Source organism: Macaca fascicularis, chromosome 1 (assembly GCF_037993035.2).
Source record: "Macaca fascicularis isolate 582-1 chromosome 1, T2T-MFA8v1.1".
Classification (NCBI taxonomy): domain Eukaryota; kingdom Metazoa; phylum Chordata; class Mammalia; order Primates; family Cercopithecidae; genus Macaca; species Macaca fascicularis.
The window spans coordinates 152,910,490-152,934,370 of NC_088375.1; the positions used below are offsets into that span (position 1 = coordinate 152,910,490).

Below are 23,881 nucleotides of genomic sequence, written 5' to 3' on the forward strand. Positions count from 1 at the left end.
AATGCAATTCTACAGTATCTCAGATCATCACAGTGAATATTATGGTTATCGTAAAATATAGAAGGTATAGAGGATTTAGATTAAGATTACTTGAAATTTCTTCAAAATAAAAATCCTTATCATAAGCTTATTTTCTTATGATCTATTTTTTTTTGCAAGTTAAATGTAAAAAAATTGGTCAATTGACAATTCTGCCTAAGAAAATCAAATAACAGTCTTAAGACATATATATGGTATTCCATCCATTTCAACATAGCCATTGTGATTTGAAGATAAATGTTAGGTCACCTAGTCTACTATCCTCCATTGGCAACTTCTAAAAGCTAGTTTTCATGAGCATGAAACTTTACATCTTTTTATTTATGGGCTTCAAAAAACCCTTAAACTCCTAAGTGTCATCTTTTTAAACTAGTTTATGATTTGCACAGCTGTTATTTCAGTTTGTTGTTTTATTGCTGTTGTAAAGAGCTCTGAGATTTTTATGAAGGTGCTAGGCTTATAGTGTATGTTTAATCATCATTCCACTAATCATTATATTTGTCATTTAAAACAGCACCTCTGTAAGGCTGTGCTGGCATTAAGTAATATACATAGGCAATTAACAGTAAATATTAATAATGATATTGGTGAACTCTAAGACATAAAGGAAGAACAATAGAGTTTAAAAAGCATATGTAGTTCTCTCAAGCTTTTCTCTGACAACTATAATTTCAAATATATTTATTGTTGAGATATCTAGCTGATGTATTTCTTACAGCTGGAATACCTAGAGATTTTACAGCAATACATCAACTAGTGCACTAGGGGTGGATCTCACATTGTACTCTCTTAACAATAGTTGGCAGCAGGTAACATTCCTTTCTTCTGTATCTACTCTGACCTGCTCCAAGGTCAAGATAATGAATATGTGATTCACTACTCACTTCCCTTTGAAAATATATAGATTTCTCACAGTTATCTACCTGTCCCTTGACTGTGTTAATAGCAATAAGTAGGTTACAGAGAAAAGAAAAAGGGACAGGGACTAGTGATACTCTAGTCTCTGTGGATAGCGTGAGCATTGGAACAATGTTTGGATAGTGTAATGGTTCAAGTGCCTTGAACAGATTGTCTTGGTTCATATTATCAACTCTATAGCTGAGTCTCTCTCTTTTTCTGATGTATCTCAAGTGCTTAGCACAGTGCCAGGAGCACAGGAGTTGATCAATCCATAATCTTTAAAGGGTAAATTAATGAATTAACAAACCGCAAAGTGCATTGCCACTCTTCTTTGGGAAAAATTTGTTAGTTGCTTAGTCAACAGTTATAAATGGTACTGAACACTGTCTAACAAAATTTAAAAAAAAGAAAAAACAAGAAACGCACAGGCCATGTTGCATCAGGCTGAAGCAAAGCATTATCAAGATGTAGAGAGCAGCAAGCACATACATACATCTGTGAAATACGGAAGTAACTGCAATTACCAAAAAAAAAAAAAAAAATGCAAAGCATAAAGCAGTTCAAACTGAATATATAATAAGCATGATATATATGCTGTAACAAAAAAAGATGATAGAACATTTGAAATCTTAGGGAGTCTCTAGAGGAAGTGCAAAGTCATGGCATTTATTCTGAAAAGTTCTTAAAGGAAGTAAGTTTTGAATCAGATTTTGAAGAAGGTGAGAATTCTCATTTGGTATAGATAAGTACAAAATTGATATATTAGAAAGCCAGTGTAGGAATTTAAAAAGCCTAATGGAATTAAGGGAAAAAAAGTAGGTGGGAAAAAATTTTTAATGAACTCATACTTAGAAACACTTAAACAGGAAAACCTAACATAGTATAGGCACAAATGTTCAAAGAATGTGTTAAACATAGTACACTGGTTCATTTCTGTAAATAATATCCTTGGACCCTAGCAGGAGGGAGGCTAGCTCAGATAATAGCTTCCTGACGTCAAATTATTGTGCTTGCCTACACAGCCTAGTTAATAATCTTTCAAAATGTAACCACCTATGAGTGAGATGTTAAGGAAGTAATAAATAAACTATTTTACTGCACCTCAGAGAAATATATTCATAATTTTACCATACCTGAATCATGGGAGGGTAATTGTGATACCTGAGACATGGCCTCCTATAAAATTACAGGTTTTGTCTGTGTATATTAGCCAAAGTAGATAATCAGGTTGATCAATAATGTTAAGTAAAGAATAAAACAACAAAAAACTTCTTCCTCAATTTTCTGAATTATTAAGGTAAGAGTGAATTTTATAACAAGTATATTTTCTGGATCAGTGGTTCTCAATTTGTTTGAAGCACTGAGGACTATTTTTTTTTTCTTTTTGAGGCGCAGTATCACTCTGCTGCCCAGGCTGGAGTGCAGTGCACAATCTCGGTTCATGCAGCTTCTGCCTCCCAGATTCAAGCGATTCTCGTGCCTCAGCCTCCCAAGTAGCTGGGATTACAGGCATGCACCACCACACCCGGCTAAGTTTTGTAATTTGGTGGAGATGGGGTTTCACCATGTTGGTTAGGCTGGTTGTGAACTCCTCACCTCAAGTGATCCACTTGCTTCGGCCTCCCTGGAGATTACAGGCATAAGCCACTATGCCCGGCCCTGCACTAAGCACTATCTGTTGACTGAATAAATAGCATGTTTTACACTTATTTCTTTGAATAAGTGTTACTATAATTAGTAAATTTAAAATTTATTTACAAAGATTTCTAACCTCAAATATAGGACAAGTGGCCACCTCTATAGGAATGGGAGCAGTTCTCAGAGAAAATGGGTAAAAGGGGTCAAGGCAATATGTAAAACATCGAAAATGGTATTTGTTACAATATACCTGGTGATGGGCAATGTATATGCATTTAATAAAAGTGGAATTCTTCAAGGGTGTTTTCTGGTCTAATACAGGTTTTCTAACTGGAAGAAGTTAGGGACCACCGAGCTAGACAATTGCTTAGATCTGTGCTGACAGTTGTGACTTCCTAGGATTGCTGGATTAAAGAGCATCTTAGCAGCTTTGACATCTTTGGCTGTCTTAGTGATTGATGCTCATCATGGTGGTCTGAACCATGATGAAACTATCTCCATCAGTCATTAAGGAAGGCTGTCATGTCATGCATATTGCCACAATTTGAGGATACATCTGAATAGGAGAAGTAATGAAACTGCAACTTGACCAATCCTGTAAATTTAGCCATGTATCATATATTGCAAGACCCGGAGTATATGGCCAGAATTATAGATATTAATGATGGAGATGGCTTGATTTAAATAGTTTATTGTTCGTAGGTGTAACTTAAACGTAATTTGTTTTCTCTTTCCTCAAAATCACCCTAGTTAGAACTGGAAAGATTAACTGTCAGAAATTAGTTAAATGAGAAAGAGAAAATGATTTAATTCTTTCCATAATAGACTTGAATTGCAACAGAATTGAAGGGGGGAAAATATAAAATTATGAAATGCAAAGAAAATGAAAAAGATGGAAAAAATGTGTACATCATCAAATCACTAGTTTAGATGAATCATTTTGCTTAGTATAGAGAGCACAGTTGGTAATGGATTATCTCAAAAATGCTTGAAATGTGGCATTGCAAGAGGTAGTTCTGTTCATTTATGTAATTTTTGCAAAGTCAGGTAATTTTGAGAAAAACAGTACTGCAAGAAAGTACTAAAATTGCAAGATATAGCAGCTCAGTTAAAAATAACTAGAAATAAGAACCTATACTTAGTAGAACAAAAAATAAACTTAAAAAATTGTTTTTGTGGAATCAAAGATCTCTGACATGGACAAATGGTAAAACACTTAAGTTGAAAAATAAATACAGTGAAGCTTAGCAATGGAATTAAAACTAGATTTGTAGAAACTGCTGATTATCATAAATGATTTTTAAATGATGGCTGGGATATTATTTAAATTGTATACTCAAGTTAGATTAATGAATTATTATGTAATAGGAGCCACTTTCTACCTATAGTTGTATCCTAGTATCTAACAAGTGCAGGCATATTGTGACATATGCCTTTTAGGATGTTTATCAGATCTAACCCCTCTTCTTTAACTAGTCCCATATCAGTAGGGCATCTTTGCTCCCATATTTGAAGTAGGGGATCCCTTCCCTAGGGTCATAGCAGATTGGGCTGGAGAAGGAGGACAGTTACCTCCCCAAGAGAAGTGAATCTAATTCTCTTATTTGGAACTGGAGCACAGTTAGTGAAGTGCTTGAATAGGAAAGGGATCTAAAGCCAGTGCAGAGCCATGTTTGGACATGGGCAGGCACTGCAACAGAGAGAGAGGAGAAAAAGAGAGACAGAGAGAGATTGAGTAGGGGCAAGAGCAAGAGAAGAAAAGCAGATGCTCGGTGAGAGGAGACAGCCCCTATGAGATGTTCGTGTTCTAGGTCCTAGTTATAGTTCCACATGAGATTTGATTGGAGCTCCCAATGTTGGTTTATTTGAATTTTCTCTGTAGTTTTTATAATAAACTTCGATTGTGCTTATGTGTTAGACTACAAATTACATTTAGGGCATGAAGAAAAAAAGTTCTTCAGAGAATAGGGAGAGCTAAATATTAGGCAGAGTCATCACAGTTCTCTAGATTTCTCTATTTGGTGATTTATTAAAACACAAATACCTGCATTTAAAGGCTTTTTATATGTTAATATGTTATGAGATAAAGTAGGCTTAGTGACTTCTCTAGTCATATGATTTCTTAGTGGACTGAAATATGATTCCCAAACACATAATCCTGCTGGATTTTGCTTAGTCAAAATTTTAAGATTTTGAGATATTCAGCCAAAATCAGGCTACAAGTTTCTTACCCTGTAGAACTTGTTTTTGCCTAAGTAAGCATGATTGGACACAATTTGTACTTCTGGACAAAGTAAATAAGTTAGAACAAAAGCTGAAATGAGATACCATCTTCTGTCTACAAAACTGAAAAGAAAGGCCGGGCGCGGTGGCTCAAGCCGGTAATCCCAGCACTTTGGGAGGCCGAGACGGGCGGATCACGAGGTCAGGAGATCGAGACCATCCTGGCTGACACGGTGAAACCCCGTCTCTACTAAAAAATACAAAAAACTAGCCGGGCAAGGTGGTGGGCGCCTGTAGTCCCAGCTACTGGGGAGGCTGAGGCAGGAGAATGGCGTGAACCCGGGAGGCGGAGCTTGCAGTGAGCTGAGATCCGGCCACTGCACTCCAGCCTGGGCGACAGAGCGAGACTCCGTCTCAAAAAAAAAAAAAAAAAGAAAAAAAAGAAAAAACTGAAAAGAAAAAAATGTAAATCCCAAAGTTGATGAGAATTTAGGGAAATGGGTCATCTCATACTTGGCTGTTTGAATTATGATGAGAAATATACCAATAGTCACTTGCTCATTGAACAAATATTTATTAAATATACTCTAGGTGTTAGACATTGTCCTACACACTGGTATTTAGCAGTAAACAAAACAGACAAAAACCTTTGCCTACATGGAACTTGTAATTTCCAAAATCTTTAAAATGTTAAAAAATGTTCATATCCTTTTTACCTAACAGTTGTACTTTTTAGAGAGAGATATATATATTTTATTCACACAATGGAATGCTATGCAGCCATTAAACACGATGTTTTTAAAGTCCATGTGATTATGTAAAAATTAAGTTTTCAGCCAGGTGCAGTGGCTCACGCCTGCAATCTCAGTACTTTGGAGGCCGAGGCGGACGGATCATGAGGTCAGGAGATCGAGACCATCCTGGCTAACATGGTGAAACCCCATCTCTACTAAAAATACAAAAATTAGCTGGGCGTGGTGGTGCATGCCTATAATCCCAGCTACTTGGGAGGCTGAGGCAGAAGAATCGCTTGAACCAGGGAGTCGGAGGTTACAGTGAGCTGAGATCACGCCACTGCACTCCAACCTGGTGACGGAGCAAGACTCCATCTTAAAAAAAAAAAAATTAAGTTTTAAAGGATTATCTATAGCAGGTTCTCATCCTTATACAAATGACTGTAAGTACTCATATACATATACTTTTTAAAGAAATATGTACTAAAACATTAATGGTAGTTGTTTCTGTGTGATGGGATTATAGATACTTTTTATTTTCCACTAATTATGTCTTCATATTTCTAAATTTTCTGCAATAAACCAGTATTAATTTGGTCTATTTTGTTTCAAGTCTAACATGGATGGTATCTCATATTTTCACAAAATTGAGAATTAGAAGCTCAATGAGGGCAAGAACCCTGTCTGTCTTGGAAGGTTGGTTGAATCAATGAATAAGTCAGCATCAAAGAGAAAATTTGCATACTTCAGTCAAAAGAGAACATTGTAGTGCAATTGTAACTGTACATGTTTGACATCAGCAATATCTATAAACTGATTACTACTTTGTCATTCAGTTACCTGTATTAAAAATGCCGCATGAAATTTAATATAAACTTGGTTCCATGTATGTCATTTAAAATATCTTCTGAAAGATGAACACAGTGTACATAAAAGAGAATTCAATTAAAAGCAGTGAATCCCTAACGATAGCTTAGGATGGATTCTTATTCAGGCCTGAACAGTTATCTGTCCAAAGTTCCTACTGTATGCATTCTAATGAAGTAAAAACAAAGCATTAGAAAAACTGTAGGTAATATGATGTGCACTGTATAATGTAAAATGAAACTATCAGTCAAACAGGTGTTAATAAAAAGTTGAAGTTTTAGAGTACGTGTAGTGAACATGTGTTACTTTTACCCCTTGGCATCTGTATTTCCCATTTCTGGTAAAATAGGACCTCCTCCTCCCAAAACCTTTTCTTTGGGGAATGACTCCTCAATCCATGTAATTTAAGTAGGTTTGACCCACACTCTCAACTCTAGTGCTGTCCAATACAGTAGTGGCTATTTAGTTTAAATTTAAAAGACTTAAAAGAAAGTCTAAATTTTAGTTCCTCAGTTGCATTAAGCACATTTTGAGTAATCAATAGCCACACATGACTAGTTGTTACTGTACAAGACATAGTAGATTATAGAACATTTCCATCATCACACAAAGTTTTCTTTGACCATGCCCAGGGGTTTCAGTAACCCAGTATTAATCCCATGTGACTGGCCAAAGGGATGAGTCCAGGGAAGGATGTATGACCCAATTCGGGTAGGTAAGAGCCAGGCTGAGGATTTCTGTAAGGGTTGTAAGAGAGAAGTTCTCATGACTTTTGGAATAAAAGAAGGGCAAGGAGATGGAGCTGCTGCAGTTTCCCCAAGGGACAACCCTGCTGAGAATGGACACTGTATGGAAGAGAAAATTCCTACAAACAGAGAGAAACCAGGTCATTGAGATTCTTTCTGAGATCATGAACCAACAGTGCCTAAAGACTACCTGCGGATTGTTTTGTTTTTTTGTTTTTTAAAAAAAATTTATTTAATTTATTTTTATTTATTTATTTTTTTTGAGACATGGTCTGTCTCTGTCGCCCAGGCTGGAGTGCAGTGGAGTGATCTCTGCTCACTGCAACCTCCGCCTCCCAGGTTCAAGAGATTCTCCCACCTCTGCGGGAGAATTTAGGGAAATGGGTCATCTCATACTTGGCTGTTTGAATTATGATGAGAAATATACCAATAGTCACTATGTTGGCCAGGCTGGTCTCCAACTCCTGACCTTGTGATCTGCCCGCTTCAGCCTCCCAAAGCGCTGGGATTACAAGTATGAGCCACCGCGCCTGGCGTCAAATGCAAGTTTATATGGTGAGTATTTTTAAAGGATTTTAAAAGCATGCTCCATCAGCATAATAGCTTTTTCTCATCTATGGAACAGATGCATTTCTGTCTGCTTGTGTACAGCAAAGGGTAGGAACCTGAATAAACTTATTTATGATTCCAGAAATGTGCTATTTTAGAAATGTACTCCATAGAATTTACTTCACTGCTCCTACCACTGATTCTTCAAATAAGCAAAGTACAGAAGGTCTTATCCAATGAAAATGTTTTTAAGCACTAGCACTTTACATTGAAACATTGGTAGAAAGGTAGCAATATCAGGTACAATGTTTATACTTAGTCTTATTTAAAATAAGAATTGAATGCACAACAGAAAATTTATCATTTTCTTTATCATTGGAGGGGAGGGAAAGAAAGCAAGCAGAGCTGGGGGTATGGTTACACTATTTAAGGAAGAGCTGAATACAAAGACAATGAGTCTTTTATAGTCTCAACAACTCTACAATGAATAACTGGATTATCTCATTTATAATTCACATTGAATCAAAAAAATTGGTTCCCCTTTGTGCATATCAATGTAATTCAAACCTTATTATCTTCAAAATACAAAGATGAATACTACAAGATAAACTCTGACTCCAATAGGTATTTTCTAAGTAGAAGACCAAACAACAAAGGGAGTCCCTCTTTCCAGTGTCTTTTGATATGACAAGATTTCGCCAGAGTGGAAGTCTAACACTTAAATAAGCGTTCTCATGGCCAAGTAAGAAACTACAGTTGTTGTGGGTATTACCCTACAATTACTCTATGTATTACATATTAAATTAAACTCAGCATTAAATATGCTTGTATAATTATGCTGTTAATGATGATAGCAGTGATGATGCTGGTGGAAAAAGCCTGTCTTTAGCCCAAGAAAAGTAAGGGAGAAAAATGTAACAAGCAGAAAGCAGACACAGAGCTGGGCATTTTTTGACTAGGAAAGAGAATTTTAAGCATAGAAATATAAAAAGAAAAATATTCCCTTATTTTCCCTATGTGGAAATAATATGAAACATTTATTAGATATACTGGACAAGAACAGAACTAAGTACTCCAACTCTGCTGCAGCATTACAAGAAAAATCCCTTCACCACTAGGTAAGATTTAAGGGCAACCTGCCCAAGGATGCATGCTATTTAAAGTACAGCAAGATTGCCACTGCCCTGCCAAGTACTTCCAGTCCCTACCCAGGTCCTACTGAAATACTAGTGGTCCCAGTTAGTTTTATTGAAACAAGTATTTAAAGAAAAGGATAAAGCATTTAAAAAGACAAGCAAAAATGCTTCAGGAACCACATATCCAACACAAAGTTTATCCTCAAATGAGTTGTTTGCCTCGCACTAATAAACTTTTGTTTCACTCAAATTAGAGCAATAATCTTCCATACATAAATATCTTCCCTTCCCAATAACTCAAAGGAAAAAAGTCCAAAGTGATTAGTAAAGAAAAATATAAGAATTAACAGACCCTTTAAATTTGTTTTAAATATTTTTAAGGTTTAAAAAGTGTTTAAAGTTTGTAATTCCTAGTAGGAAAACATTATCTGAACGAATACCCTAATGGCAAATCACCGTAAAATGCTTCAGTTGCATTTGGGGGAGAGAGGTAGGGATTAATTCCTAGTAGGAAAACATTATCTGAATGAATACCCTAATGGCAAATCACTGTAAAATGCTTCAGCTGCATTTGGAGGAGAAGGGTAGGGATTATCTTCAAAGCTCCCCAGCTCTCTTGATGAGAAGGTCAGAGGTACACTGGTTTGTATTATTGCGACATCCATAAGGTAATCTAGGTTCCTTTTCCTTCAGCAGGGGCTTTGTTTATCAGAAGGGCATTATGCTTGACCTCCAATTGGCTGACAATTTACTAATAAGATTCATAACCTTTGGGTTTCTCTGGTATTTTGATGTATTTGCTGGGTTCTGAGCCACATCCTGGAAGGCCACCATAACTTCTGGATCCTGCGTGTCTGCAAGAACTCTGGATCACTAAGAATTTCATTGAGTCCAGGCATTTGGGTCCTTCCAGACATTCCTCCGGGAAAATTACCAGGCATTCCCCCAGGAAAGCCACCTGGAAAAGAGCCATCCTGAGCTTCTTACTGTGGTCTGGCTTATTCCTCCTCCCGGGCTCTCTCACGCTCTTCTCGAGCCGTCTTAACTCTTTCTGTTCTTTGTTCTCTGGCTCTTCACGTTTCGCTCATACTTTCTTCTGCAATTTCCTGTGCCCTAGGTTGAATTTCTTTCAGCGTCGTACTAGTATCTTCATCGTAAAACAATTTACAGGCAAGGGCAAGATCATGGGTGCATCTTCCCAGTGGCCTAGGAGTCTGTGTGCTTTCACTTGCCATTTGTAAGGCTGAGCTGAATCAGGATTTATTTCAATGCCTGTGTCACAGTCTCGGATGGCAGCATTTGGCTTCTTTAATTTGACGAAGACGCTGACCCTCTTGGCATACAAAATGGCCAAGTGCAAATTTAGCTTGATGGTATTTGTGAATAAGTCAATGGCTTTCTGTAGTTCACCATCATTTAGGGCTTCAATAGCAGCCACTTTCTTATCATTTGCCTGATCTCATCTCCTCTGTTACCTCTGCATTTTCATCTCCCATTTCTTGAGGGGCATCAGTGTCTGGTTTAATCACACCTTCTTTATCAATTTCTAGATCACTTTCCTCACTTGATGGTTTGTCTGTCTTTAAGTCTTCCTGCACCTTCTTACTGTCAGGTTTTTTTTCCACTTGGTATTTTCTTCTGATTTAGATTTCTGAGTAGCAGGTGGTACTTTACCCCCATGCTCTCCACCCCCTTCCTCAGGAAGCGCATTTCCTCGGCGTGCAGAATGCTCAGATCCTGCTTACATATTTTCACAAGGGCCTGAAGCTCGTTCACTTTGCGGGGGTCCATGGTCGGGAGGCGGTGGGCAAAGCTGAGGGGCTGCGGCCCAGTTCCAGGCCCAGGTACTGGCTTGGCGTGACCACACAGAAGCAATTTTTGTATTTTTTTGGTAGAAGCTGGGTTTTGCCATGTTGCCCAGGCTGGTCCTGAACTCCTGGACTCAAGAGATCTTCCCATCTCAGCCTCCCAAATTGCTGCCATTACAAGCGTGAGCCACTATGCCAGGCCTACCTGCATATTTTTAACTTACAAAAGCCAATAAATTTCTTTCTTCAAGATTAATTTGGGTCTGTTGTTCTGATATATAACTAAAGTAGTATTAACTGAGATATATAATTGAAAGTGAACGAACTAAAAGCAGTGTGGTTATCTCTTTGATACCATCATAAAGCCTCAAAAGTGACTCCAAGTATATTAAAAGAGGTTTTGAGTTAAATTTTGGTTGTAATTCAAAGATGAGAGTGACATGTAATTATACAGATAAATGTATGCTGTTGTCATTTAGCAAAAATAAATTGTTTAAATCTGGCCGGGTGCAATGGCTCACACCCGTAATCCCAGCACTTTGAGAGGCTGAGGCAGGAGGATCACTTGTGTCCAAGAGGTTGAGACCAGCCCAGGCAACATAGCAAGACCCCAGCTCTATTTAAAAAAAAAAAAAAAAAAAGAAAGAAAATTGTTTAAATTTTATATAGTTCATTTTCTGAAAAGCTGTTATCAGATCAGTGGCAGTAGGTTTACATAATTGATAACCCCTTAGACTCCATGGATATTTATTTATGTTAACATATAAAACATATGTAATATGTAAAATATAAACATATGTTAATATGTAAGTGAGCGTTTTTCCCCAGTTCATCAGACTCACAAGTTATCCAGTTTTGCTTTATTGATATATAGGTGTTACATAATTTTTTCTTACACTGCTTCAAGTGACTTGTGGTTGATTTCGGTGTAGCCTACTTCCATCTAATAGCTGCAATAGCCTTTTTATATTGAGTAGTACTTCCTTATGATGATATAGAAAAAAATTGTATAACTGAAATTTGTATTACTAAAATTTTGTAGTTTCATATTTAATTTTATATTTCTTTTCTCTTGCTTCTCACCCTCAGTTTTGTACCTACTGTGAACTAGTTTGATGGTCAGAAGAAGCAGTTTAAAAAAATGAATAGGTGAAGAAAATATAAAGACCTCACTTGTTAACATTAAATAAAGAATGCTTTGGCTGGGCGCAGTGGTTTATGCCTATAATCTGAGCACTTTGGGAGGCCGAGGCAGGCGGATCACTTTGAGCTCAGGAGTTTGAGACCAGTCTGAGCAACATGGTAAAACCACGTCTCTACTAAAAATACAAATATTAGCCAGGCGTGGTGGCCTGTAATCCCAGCTACTCGGGAGGCTGAGGCTGGAGAATCGCTTGAACCCTGGAGGCAGAGCTTACTGTGAACTAAGATCACACCACTGCACTTCAGTCTGGGTGACAGAGCAAGATTCCATCTCAAAAAAAAAAAAAAGAATGCTTTTAATTTCAGTGCTGGCCTTTTCAACTACTTTTTAAAAAACGTCTGTAATACGGCTAGAAAAATCTCTGTTTTCACTCTGGCAACCTCAGCAGCAATTTGTCTGCATATGCTACCATTACATTTTCATAATAAAATATAGTTAAACAAAAATGAATCCCAAGAAAATAGATTTGTTTCTAAAAATGGCAGGGGGTGGAATGTGGTACCTGGACATGTTTTCTAACACAGTCCACAAAATCATGTTTTCTCCCATATCACATTTTAAAAATAGACTACCAGGTAGAGGATAGCCCACTTGCAGAAAGGCTCCCTCAGGAATCAGCGGGAGATGTTCAAAAAACACTCTGAGTCAACATGCTGACAGTGATCAGAAAAAAAGACAAACTCCACTAGCATTGGGCTGTATACAAAGAACCATCATATCCCAGACCTAGGGGATGATATATGATGCACCTGGAAAAGTGCATTCGGTTTAGATAAACTCAATTCCAGAAATATGTGGAAGATTGGAGAGAGTAAAGAGAAAAGGAAAAAAAAAAATGATGAAGTGACTGGGGAGGTGAGGTTGGGAGAGGGGCTTGGGAGGAAAGATTAAAGCAACTGGCTAAGTAACTTAAGATTTGACATGATAACAGCCAACAAATATTTAAAAATAGCAAATACTATAAAGATAGAGAAATTACTTGGGATGGTAAAAGAACGCAGAGAAAGAAGCAGGATTGGGAAACCTGATGTTCTGGCTATGTGTAGAGAAAGATAAAAAACTGAAAAATATAGTAACTTTTGGAATATTGTCTTAAGGAATCTGTAGGAAGCTTTAATTCATAGCAAATTTACTACTAAACACAAAGAAAGCCATGGATGTTGGAAGGTAATGATTGTAAGGAATGTATGGTGGCCTATATGACTAGAGATATTCTTTCTTACTTAGTTCTATAAATCTATTGTAATATGAAAACTCTAATTTATGTTGAAAAGGGTATATTCCTTGCCAGGAGGCAAGGTTTAAACCAAACTTTTAAAGAATCCATTATTTCTCAGTTTGCTTTGGGATCTCTTAACACAGGCTTGAAAACTGTTTTTAATCTCCAGTTTTCCAAAACCAATTCAATTAAAAATAATTTTTAAAAATCTGAAATCCTATCCATAAGGGCTAATAACTACAGAGGTGTCCAACAGATATTCAATCACAAAAATTCAAATGCTCTTTTCATTAAGCCTCTGGTGTCTTTTTCCATAGCTAAACCAAGATAATTGTTTTGGGGCTAATTTCTGAGGCTGTTTAATAACATCTCCTGCTAGACTTCTCATGTAAACTCAGCAAGAGGAAACATCCAGAGTAATAGAAAAATATTCTGCTCATTTTGTAGCTCAAATTCATACTTTTCTTTACAAAAGAGATCCTGCTGTTTGAGTTTGGCAACTGCCATACCAACTGCATTGGGGAAGATTGGATTATAAGGCAAAGCTGACTATGCAGTAAAGTCTCCACTCTCCAGGAGGATTTTTGTGTAAATTCCATTACAATTCATAATTTTATAGATAATGAAAAGGATACAAAACACTTTAAGGTTTCCAAGTCAGCAAAATAATGAACAGGACAGTCCACAAACCACTTTACTACATTTTTGACATTTGGTCACTCATATAAATGGGGTTTGTATCTGTTCTTCTTTCACAGAGGATTTTTTTTTTTTTAATGCTACATTCTATCAACTCATAGCTCTACAGGTTATTGCTAATGTGTGAACATGAACTACAAAAAATTCATCATACTTTTAATTTCAGTAAATGGCAGATTTTGCATTATGTTTCCTTAAGAAAATATGGACAATCTTTTCTCCCAAAATGTGGTGACTCACGCCTGTAATCCCAGTACTTTGGGAGCCCAAGGCAGGCAGATCATGAGGTCAAGAGATCGAGACCATCCCGGCCAACATGGTGAAACTCCGTCTCTACTGCAAATACAAAAATTAGCTGGGCATGGTGGCGTATGCCTGTAGTCCCAGCTACTCGGGAGGCTGAGGCAGGAGAATCACTTGAACCCAGGAGGCGGAGGTTGGAGTGAGCCGAGATCACACCACTGCTACTCTGACCTTGCCACAGAGCAAGACACACGTACCTTATAGACTAATGGCAGTGCCAGAGAGGTATGCTTTTATAATTAACCAACCACAAAATTAAAACTATGTAGATTGATCTATAATTATTCTTTTATGTAATTTGTGATGACATGTAAGGGTAAAAGTATGTTTTCAAAAGACTAGCCTCAGAGACAATATGTTTTTGGGTTTCCAAATGGCTCTTTCTTAGCAATAGTCAATGACTATAACAGAAACAGTCAAAAAAATATTCTGTAGCACAATGTACAAAATGTATTATTTTCCTTCTGCTATTGTCATTTTAGTTCCATATATTGTCTTGTGCTGGAAGGTGAAATTCCCATTAGTGTCAATGGAGAATCCAGGCATGGAGTAAAGGAAACCCAAGACTTTGGCAACAGTGACACAATTCTCCAAGTGAAGCAAGAATGTGAACAAAGTATGCATTTGAAATATAAAATATTCTGGTGATCCATTATCCCATTAGCGGAGTTGAAGTTTTCAGGGATGTATGCTCATCTTTATTCTGGGATGACTAACACACATGTAATATTCCCTTTGGTATATTTAATAACTTCAGTCAAAATAGGAAGCCTATTGACATTTCACTTCATTGCCAAATCAAACAAGATTAGTCATATGAACTGTGCCTCACTGATAGATGAATTTTGATGGTGAAAAGTCAAAACATCATGCATGGCCTTTGACTTGTAGTTGGCCTTTTGGGAGCCATGCTGTACCTCTTTCCAAAGGAGAGAAGCCCAGACTGGGTTCCTGTGGACTTAACCAAAGAATCATATATAACTGGCTCATGACTTTTACACTCTAGAATGCTTCTTTCTCAGGGAGTTCTCAAGTGCATTAAAATGTTCCAGAAGCAGACATTCCCAAGCATTGGCTTTGGGAAGTCCTGATAATTTAGAGAAACAGCCAGAAGAGAAAATGGAGACAACATGACCAACCCATGCTAAATAGAGGCAAAAGGCTCATGTATGCTAATAACAAGATTTCATCCTTAATGCAGGATTTCAGTGATTGCTTTACATGCAGTATCCCATATAAGCCTCATGACAATCCTACGAAGTAAGTCTGTTATTATTCCCATTTTTTGATGAGAAGACTGAGGATCAAAAACTAAATAACACTTTATTATTTTGAAGATCAAATGCTGTATAGTGGAGTTGCATTTGAGCCCATGTCCAGATTTCTTAACCACTTTAAATATTACTTTAATCCTCCTTATTACCGCAAAACACACACACACACACACACACACACACACACACACAATGTAATTTACCTTCTGTACATACTTTTCAGAATATGTAATGATTTTTGTGGTTTTACCCTTTTATGCTTCTTTTGATGGTTTTAAACCTGGATTAATCCAGTTCTTAGATACTGATTTTGTTGTTGATGGTGGTGGTGGTGTATAGCTCTTTTATATGACCCTGACAAATCACAGGTAGTTGCACTGCTTTAATTTCCTTTTAAGAGATTTTTCTCTGAAAGTGCCAGCCACACAGGGAGGAGAAGGTACAGATTACCCTGTTTGTTTTTGGTCTATAAGGTTATGACAGTAATACAATGTAATTTCTGAGAATAAAATTAAATTTTTAATGACAATAGCAATACCCAGTGAATGAACACAAACTCGTGCAGGCCCTGTACTAAATGCTTTGGGTATAAGAACTCATTCAGTACTCAGAATAACACCGGGAAATAAGTATTATTGTCACCATTTTACAGATAACAAAATAGAGCTCGAATAATCTAAGAAAGCTGCTTAAGGTCATGCAAAGTCTATAGCAGAACTGATCAAGCACACATCTCTCTGCCTGCAGGGACTTTGCTTTTTCCTTTACCACACTGCCTGCCATATCCAGAAATATGAACTGTTCAAGCTACTTTCTTTAAGGCTAGAAATAAACTTTTAAGATCTGACAGACTGTGTTAGAGACCAAGTGAAGGTCATTAGTATAAAAATATAATAGTAAAATGCTTCTCTTTCTTCTCTATCACTTGAGTCTTTCTTCTCTCTGCCCTTGCCCCATTTTCATATGAAATGATATCATATATTTCAGTACCTTGAGCAATTACGATGCTGTGGGGCTTTGAAGAGGCAAACTATCCCTAACTTTAGCATTGCTAAGCTTCAAGGTGCCTGTGGGAACAGAACATCTTGCCTTTCTTGATCTGGTTGGCCTCAAAACCTCAGCTATTAATTATAATCCAGGTACTGTACAGGGGACCTAAGAACTCGACTTCCTTTGACTTCTGTTCCTCATTAGGTTTTGTGACCTTGGTCTCATGAAGAGACAATGGAAAAAAAGCAGGGGGATAAGAGATATTTCCCCCTCAGCACTTGGCCATTTGACATGTATGCAGAGCTATATTTGTCTCTGTCTCATCCTTTTGAAGGTAAGCTTGTGGGGAGTACGAGGCATGTCATGTCGCATTAAGTGCTCAGCACACTCTTACTCCATGCTTAACATAATAACTCTCATATTCATTCATGAGAAAAGTCTCCTTTTCTTATATCCAGCCAACTGAAAAGATTCATAGGGATGATTTGAAAAGGTTGAAAGGCAACTTGAAGCACAAGAATTTACAAGATGCATATACACACTAACAGAAAAATCTCACAGTGGTAAATTATATTACTTGAGCTGGTGCTTTTTCTCCTGTGTAGACCTAATGTCTACATAAAATGTTTGTTCAAAGCTAGTACATATTGTATTACTCAAGAATATATATATGTCTCTATAGAATTAAAAAAAGGAAAAAAGAAAAACCCATCTGTTTGTGAATAAATGTGGCTTTTTCTTCTGTACATTTGAGTGCCCTGTTTGGTTGAAAGCTTATAGTACTTATTTTACCAAAAAAAAAAATTTTTTTTTTTTACTAAATTAGCTTCCTCTAGAAAATAAATCTGGATATGATCAGGAGCAGCCAAAGCAAGAAGCAGTAAAATCCAAAAATAATGTCACAAACAGCTTAAGTCACTTAACTTTATGTAAATCTACTGAGGAGTAAAAAAGAAAAAAAAGAGCAGAAAAAATGTCTGAACAAAGCAGGTTAAAAACTGGGAGGAGAGAACTCTTGCATCAAAGAAAAAGAAACAAAAGAAATTATAAGCTATTCTTCTTTTACTGGAGAGAAATTAAGGACTTACACCTATGATACATTGAGTAGAAGCAACTACAAAAGAAAAAAAAGTGCCCAAACCTGTACTTGAATCAAGGTGGAGTGACTACTTGCCACAATTACATAAAACTGTCTCAAGTTATTGTTACAGGATTATTTCTGAAATAGGAAATATTGAAGTATGTAGCACACTTCTCAAAATTCTCTCCCCTCCGTCAGTAAGTTATAATATTTCAGCATATAGTAAGTGCCACATTCATTAATTTCTAAAACTGAATTAGGATTTTCTAAATCTTCTTTATCCCTTTAGAGTTTTGTACCTGACTTCTATTATATTGTGTATAAAAATGTATCAAAATGATGCATGTTTTTTACTCTATAAATTGCTAGGTAAAAATTATTTCTTGAGTATTAAGCATACATATGTGCTTTCTCCCTGCTCTGCCCCATACGATAAAAGGTTGCTTGAGGTGAAATGATTAGTCAATATTTTAAAATAAAGAAATATCTTGATGCATATATTTTTAAGAAGTTTGATACCACTCAGCCTCTATCTTTGCCTAATAGTGAGGTAACTATTCCTTATTTTCTGAGGCAATCTTAATTTATGTCTCTTGCTCTGGCACAATTATTAGTAGTATCTACTTTTACTTTCAAAAGTACCCAAATTTAAATGATAAATTATATAGGTATCTGATATGGTTTGGCTGTGTTTCCACCCAAATCTCATCCCTTGAATTGTGGCTCCCATAATCCCCACGTGTCGTGGGAGGGTCCTGGTGGGAGGTAATGGAATCATTGGAAGAGGATTTTCCCATGCTGTTCTTGTGATAGTGAATAAGACTCATGAGATCTGATGGTTTTATAAAGGGCAGTTTCCCTGCACACGCCTTCTTGCCTGCTGCCCTGTAAGACATGCTTTTTCTCCTCCTCCACTTTCCGCCATGTGATTGTGAGGCCTCCCCAGCCATGTGGAACTGTGAGACCATTAAACTTCCTTTTCTTTATAAATTACCCAGTCTCTGCTATGTCTTTATTAGCAGCGTGAGAACAGACTAATACAGTATCTCTATCTAATATCAAGGCAGCATGGCATGGAATGATCTAGGGCTTTTGAGACAGGCACCTCCGAGTCTTTGCGTATTTCCATCATTTACTTACTGTATAAACTTGGGCGATTACTTATCCACTCTGAGACCAATTTTTTGTCAGCAGCATATGGATAATAATAGCTCACAGACTTGTTGAGATAACACAAATGCATAGTATTATGTCTGGGTACATACACAAATGGGGACAATAAGATCAACTTACAAGATCGTTGTGCAGTTTACTTAAGATGATGAATTTATGCATAGTGCTCAGCACATGGTAGATACTCAGAAAATATCATTTTCATCATACTCATTCTCATCATCATCACTATCATTGACCATTAGTGGCTGTTTGTAAATATTAGAGTTAATCGTTTCTTCCCTTCTAACCTTACCTCTTCTGGTACATGCTGATGTCACATCTGTGAAACATGCTTAGAAATGTGTGTTATACCCACAACAATCAGGAAATAGGAGCACTTTTAGACTGCTTTGCACACTAACTGAACAGCATTTGGTCTAGTTACTGGGCAAAACACATTGGTTTGTCTGACATAAAAATGCATGTCTCAGGATGTGTCTCAAAAGTTCCATCAATGTAGAGGACTATGAACTCTGACTCTTGGATGCTCTAGGAAGATCCTAGGTCCTTCCCTCTCAAGATGGAATGCCTTGGAAGTCTCCATCTTCAAATAATTTTCATTCCATTTCATTATATATCTGGGTTTTTTTAATTTAAAAAAAAATTATAAGAATCCACTATCAGGCTGGGCATGGTGGCTCATGCCTGTAATCCCAGCACTTTGGGAGGCCAAGGTGGGTGGATCACCTGAGGTCAGGAGTTTGAGACCAGCCTGGCCAACATGGTGAAACGCCATCTCTACTAAAAATACAAAAAATTAGCCGGAGTGGTGGTGCATCCCTGTAGTCCAGCTACACAGGAGGCTGAGGCAGGAGAATCACTTGAACCCGGGAGGCAGAGGCTGCAGTGAGCTGAGATCATGCCAGTGCACTCCAGCCTGGGCAGCAGAGCGAAATTCTGTCTCAAAAAAAAAAAAAAAAAGCCACTATCCAGGTAAATTGGTGCTCCAGCATGATAAGCAGTGTGTTTTCTGGGGCTTATCTTACACTTGATACAACTCTGCCTGTTCCCAGTTATATATATCCCAGTTTGAGAAAGAACAGTGATTTCCCAGTTAGACACAGCTGGCTTAGAGGCCAGTTCTGTATACTATGTGCTTTTGTAACCTTTGGCGTATTACTTAATGTCTCTGATCCTCAGTCTCTTGGTCTTAAATATAGGGATATTGTGATACCTATTGAATTATTTGATAATTAAATATAATCGTATCTGTAAGGTCACCAAGTCATATGTTAGGAATTCAATCCATGTCAGTAATTTCACCTTTTTTCAGTGTTAGTTAAAATAGTTCAATGACATCTTGTCAGGTCACATTGATGAAGACCGATTTGAATTCATTTCTTTTGGGACACAGAGCCCAAAAGTACTTGAAAGATGACATCTGGCTTACCACATAAAAATGTCTATGCAATACAACATGGAATCTCATGCAGCTCTCCAGGTCCTTCCTTCCAAATTCCCATAGCAACTCAACCTTGAATGGTAATTGTTTATTAATGGCTTTACTTGATTGGGCATACTTTTTTTTTGTATCCAATTGCCATATAGAAACCATATGGTTGAGATGTCTTTAGACTTTAGAAAGCATTGGTAAAATGAAAACAGAAATCATATTCCCAGGCACAGGATTCGATTAGCCAAAGACTTCCTTCTTTACTTGGCTGACACTTGGGTGTTCTTCAGTATCACACTCATATGTATTCTCCTTTAGAAAGTGCTCTGAAAATATTTTTTTGCTTTCCTCTATCACTGTACTTATTACAAATCACTGAAAATTCATGTTCATTAATCTATCTTCTCCCTTAACCTTTGAATCTCTAGAGTAGGTTCCCAAAGTGAAGTCAGCAGATCCTCTGGGGTCCCTGGACACTTTCAGGGGGATTTATAAAGTCAAATCTATTTTCAATATCATACTAAGACATTATTTGCCTTTTTCACTCTGTTGACATTTGCAATGATGATAGAAAAAAACTGCTAACATCTTAGCATAAATTAAAACTGTGGCACCAAACCATATGTAGCACTATAGTCATATAGCCACCTCACACTTGCAATAAAACAAAAACAAAAACAATACAAAACAAACAACAAACAAAAAATACCAATTTTAATTAAGGATGTCTTTTTAAAAACAATGAAATCATTGTTAATTTTATGAAATCTAAATCTCTGAATATACATCTTTAATATTCTATATGACAAAATGGATGCATGCAAAAAGCACTTTCACTGACTACCAAAGTCTGACTGTCTTGAGGAAAAGCACTTATGTGATAAATGTTTGAGTTATAACCTGACATAGCTGCTCTCTTCATGAAATACCATTTTTACTTTAAAAAGCAACTGACAGACTAACGATGGTTATTCAGATTTAGGTGTTGTGCAGATATTTTTTAAACAATGAATGAAAGCAAGCCAAATCACTTCAAGGAAAATAATCAATAGTACTTATTGCCAATGATAAAATCCAAACGTGCAGACAAGAATTGTAACCTGAAGAACAATTTGTACCTGTAACTGTGAACTTTACAGCTTCCTAATATGTAAAGACTTTTCTGATAAGCTTTGTGTTGATATTAACAGTGGTGATTCCTTTAAAATGTTTTATGAAATATGCTGACATATGAGAAATCTACATAACTCAGTGAAACAATACTTTCCAAATGACCAATGCATGATGTTGCAAAATCATGCATGTAGTATATTGGTTAAAAATCTATTCAAAATGTAAGATTAACCAATGTGTTTTAATGCAGCAGATTTTTAAATGTTCATTGATATGGTTTCAGATTCCACCTCGCAACTAACCTTTAATAAACTATTTGTCAAAGTTTTATTCAGTATCAAAGAAGAATAGCACATTTATCTGAGAAGGCTATTAAAATATTCTTCCTTTTTTGCATGTAATATCTGTGCAAGGCTGATTTTCTTCATAAATATTGAGTTAACAATTAAATATTTTAAAATTTCTCATTTTAATTTCTAATGTGGTAAATATTGAGAGATGTAACTCACAAAAAATAAAAGTTCTTGATTTTTTTTTTTTAATTTTTTGAGCAGTGTCTCTCTGTCACCCAGGCTGGAGTGCAGTGGCATGATCTCAGCTCACTACAACCTCCACCTTCCAGATTCAAGTGATTCTCATAGCCCAACCTCCTGAGTAGCTGGGACTACAGGTGTGCGCCACTACACCTGGCAAATTTTTTCTATTTTTAGTAGCAATGAGGTTTCGCCATGTTGGCCAGGCTGATCTCAAACTCCTGGCCTCAAGTGATCTGCCCGCCTCCCAAAGTGCTGGGATTATAGGCATGAGCCACCGCGACTGACAAGAGTTATTGGAATCCTCAATAATTTTTGAGAGTAGAAATGGGTTCTTAGCTCAAAAAGTTTGAGAACCACTGCTCTAGGAAGCAGCACTGTTCATCCTTCTATCCAGAGTACCTGAGACTCGTGAGGTGCTTCATATGGGTTTATTTAACAGATGGATGAGTGATGAGTAAGTGAATATTGCCTATAATGCCAGAAGAATCTGACACGTTAGAAAATATCTTGATATGCAATATGTGATGAACAATTAAATTGCAATTTAATATTTCCCCCTAGCTTTGTTTCTTGCCTCATAATGCCTATCTCCAAAACAGATAAGGAGACAGGCCACAGGTGATTAGTTGTTCAGCCATAATTAATCAACTAATTAAATCAAGTTGAAGTGGTGAGGGGGTCGGGAACCAGTTATTTCTCTGTAAGTCCCTTCTCTGATAGCCAAACAATTGACTTTACTTCTTTCATTATCAATGTATACATTTTACAATAATTTGTTAGGAATAGGATAGTTTTTAACAAGTTTTGAAAATTTTTTTAAAGCTTGGTTGACCATTTTTTAATATTGTTTTATAATGATATTTTAAGGCATATTTAACCCCCCTCAAAATTTCAAATGCCTCTTAATGGTATGCAGAAGACAGACTGATGGGCAGAAAAACTGGGAACTGAGGAGACAGTGAGTAGGGAAATCATGTGTCAGCTAGATCAACCCATAGCCTAAGGACTCACAGAAACAAGAATAAAGTTTAAATTTAAAAAAAAAAAAAACTCCAAACACTAAGGTTTTTTGTTTTGTTTTGTTTTTTGTGTTTACTTTTTATACTATTCTGCTTCCTTCAAGCCAAAGTCATCTCTCTTAAAAGATAAAATATCTTCTTGATAACTCTGTACATGGGAAACAGCAGAATCAATTTGGAATCCATAGTACATTTTTTTAATCTCACTGAATAGAGGAGATAGTCTCTTGCAGGAAAGGAGCACCATTGAGTTGGCTGATATAGTTAACATACTATACCCAAGAGCTAAAGCTCTCTAAATTATTCCATAAAGCCTATTTTATCCATTGTAAAATGGATCTTGTCTACCATTAGGTTGGTGCAAATGTAATTGCTGCTTTTGCAGTACTTTTAATGGCAAATACCACAATTACTTTTATATTACCCTAATGACTTCACTGAAATGAGGATAACTTGTTCAATCAATAGTATATCATAGTTTCATTGGCAGAGTTTTAGTTTTTCTTTTTAGAATATAAAGTAAGGGTACATCTTACCATTGATAGCATCTTAGATTCAATGAAATATAGTAACCCAGAAAGAAAATGTTTGATTCTATAATTATGGTGAGACCATATTCAGAAGAGTGGTCTCTAATACCTTGTCTGTTTTCCTTTCCTGTCCCCTTGGAAAATAATGGACCCATCTAATGAGCAAGTAAGTTGATGTGTTTCAAGGCAAGGTAAGCAAGTTTGAATGGCACTATTTGATCGCTAAGAACTTTAGAGTTTGGTAGAAAGCTTATACAAGCCCAAAGCAAAACATAAAGAAAGAAAACTGTTTAGCTGAAGTATATAAATAAAATGTGATCACATAACAGAGATTTCTATAGAAGGAGTCCATCCTAATGTTTATGCTTCAAAATATTAAATATTTCCTCAGCTTACAATTTAGAATATATATATCTATAGATGTATGTAAATTTTAATGCAAAAAATAGTATATGTAATTACCCTTTGCATTACCCTTCTCTTCTGAAGTGCCAAGGAAAATAAATGTGTGCAAAAACATTTATGCCTACATCATTATCTGTGCATTGGCTAAACAATCAAAAGTACTTCTGCAGATGCATGTATGAAAATTAAGAGCATTCCCACTTCCTCATTCAGTCAAGACAGTCATGCTGTTCTGGCAACAGATACGCATAATGGAAACA

General features: G+C 36.6%; 2 protein-coding genes and 1 pseudogene across 4 annotated transcripts in view; 1 reads left to right on the forward strand and 2 right to left on the reverse strand.

Moving 5' to 3' along the window:
* ADGRL2 (adhesion G protein-coupled receptor L2) overlaps nt 1-23,881 on the reverse strand; it is a 683,665-nt gene that overhangs the window by 261,231 nt on the left and 398,553 nt on the right. The gene's annotated exons all lie outside the window — the stretch shown is intronic.
* LOC141410009 (uncharacterized) overlaps nt 1-23,881 on the forward strand; it is a 186,393-nt gene that overhangs the window by 69,495 nt on the left and 93,017 nt on the right. The gene's annotated exons all lie outside the window — the stretch shown is intronic.
* On the reverse strand, nt 9,501-12,674 carry LOC102129500 (putative protein FAM10A4; annotated as a pseudogene).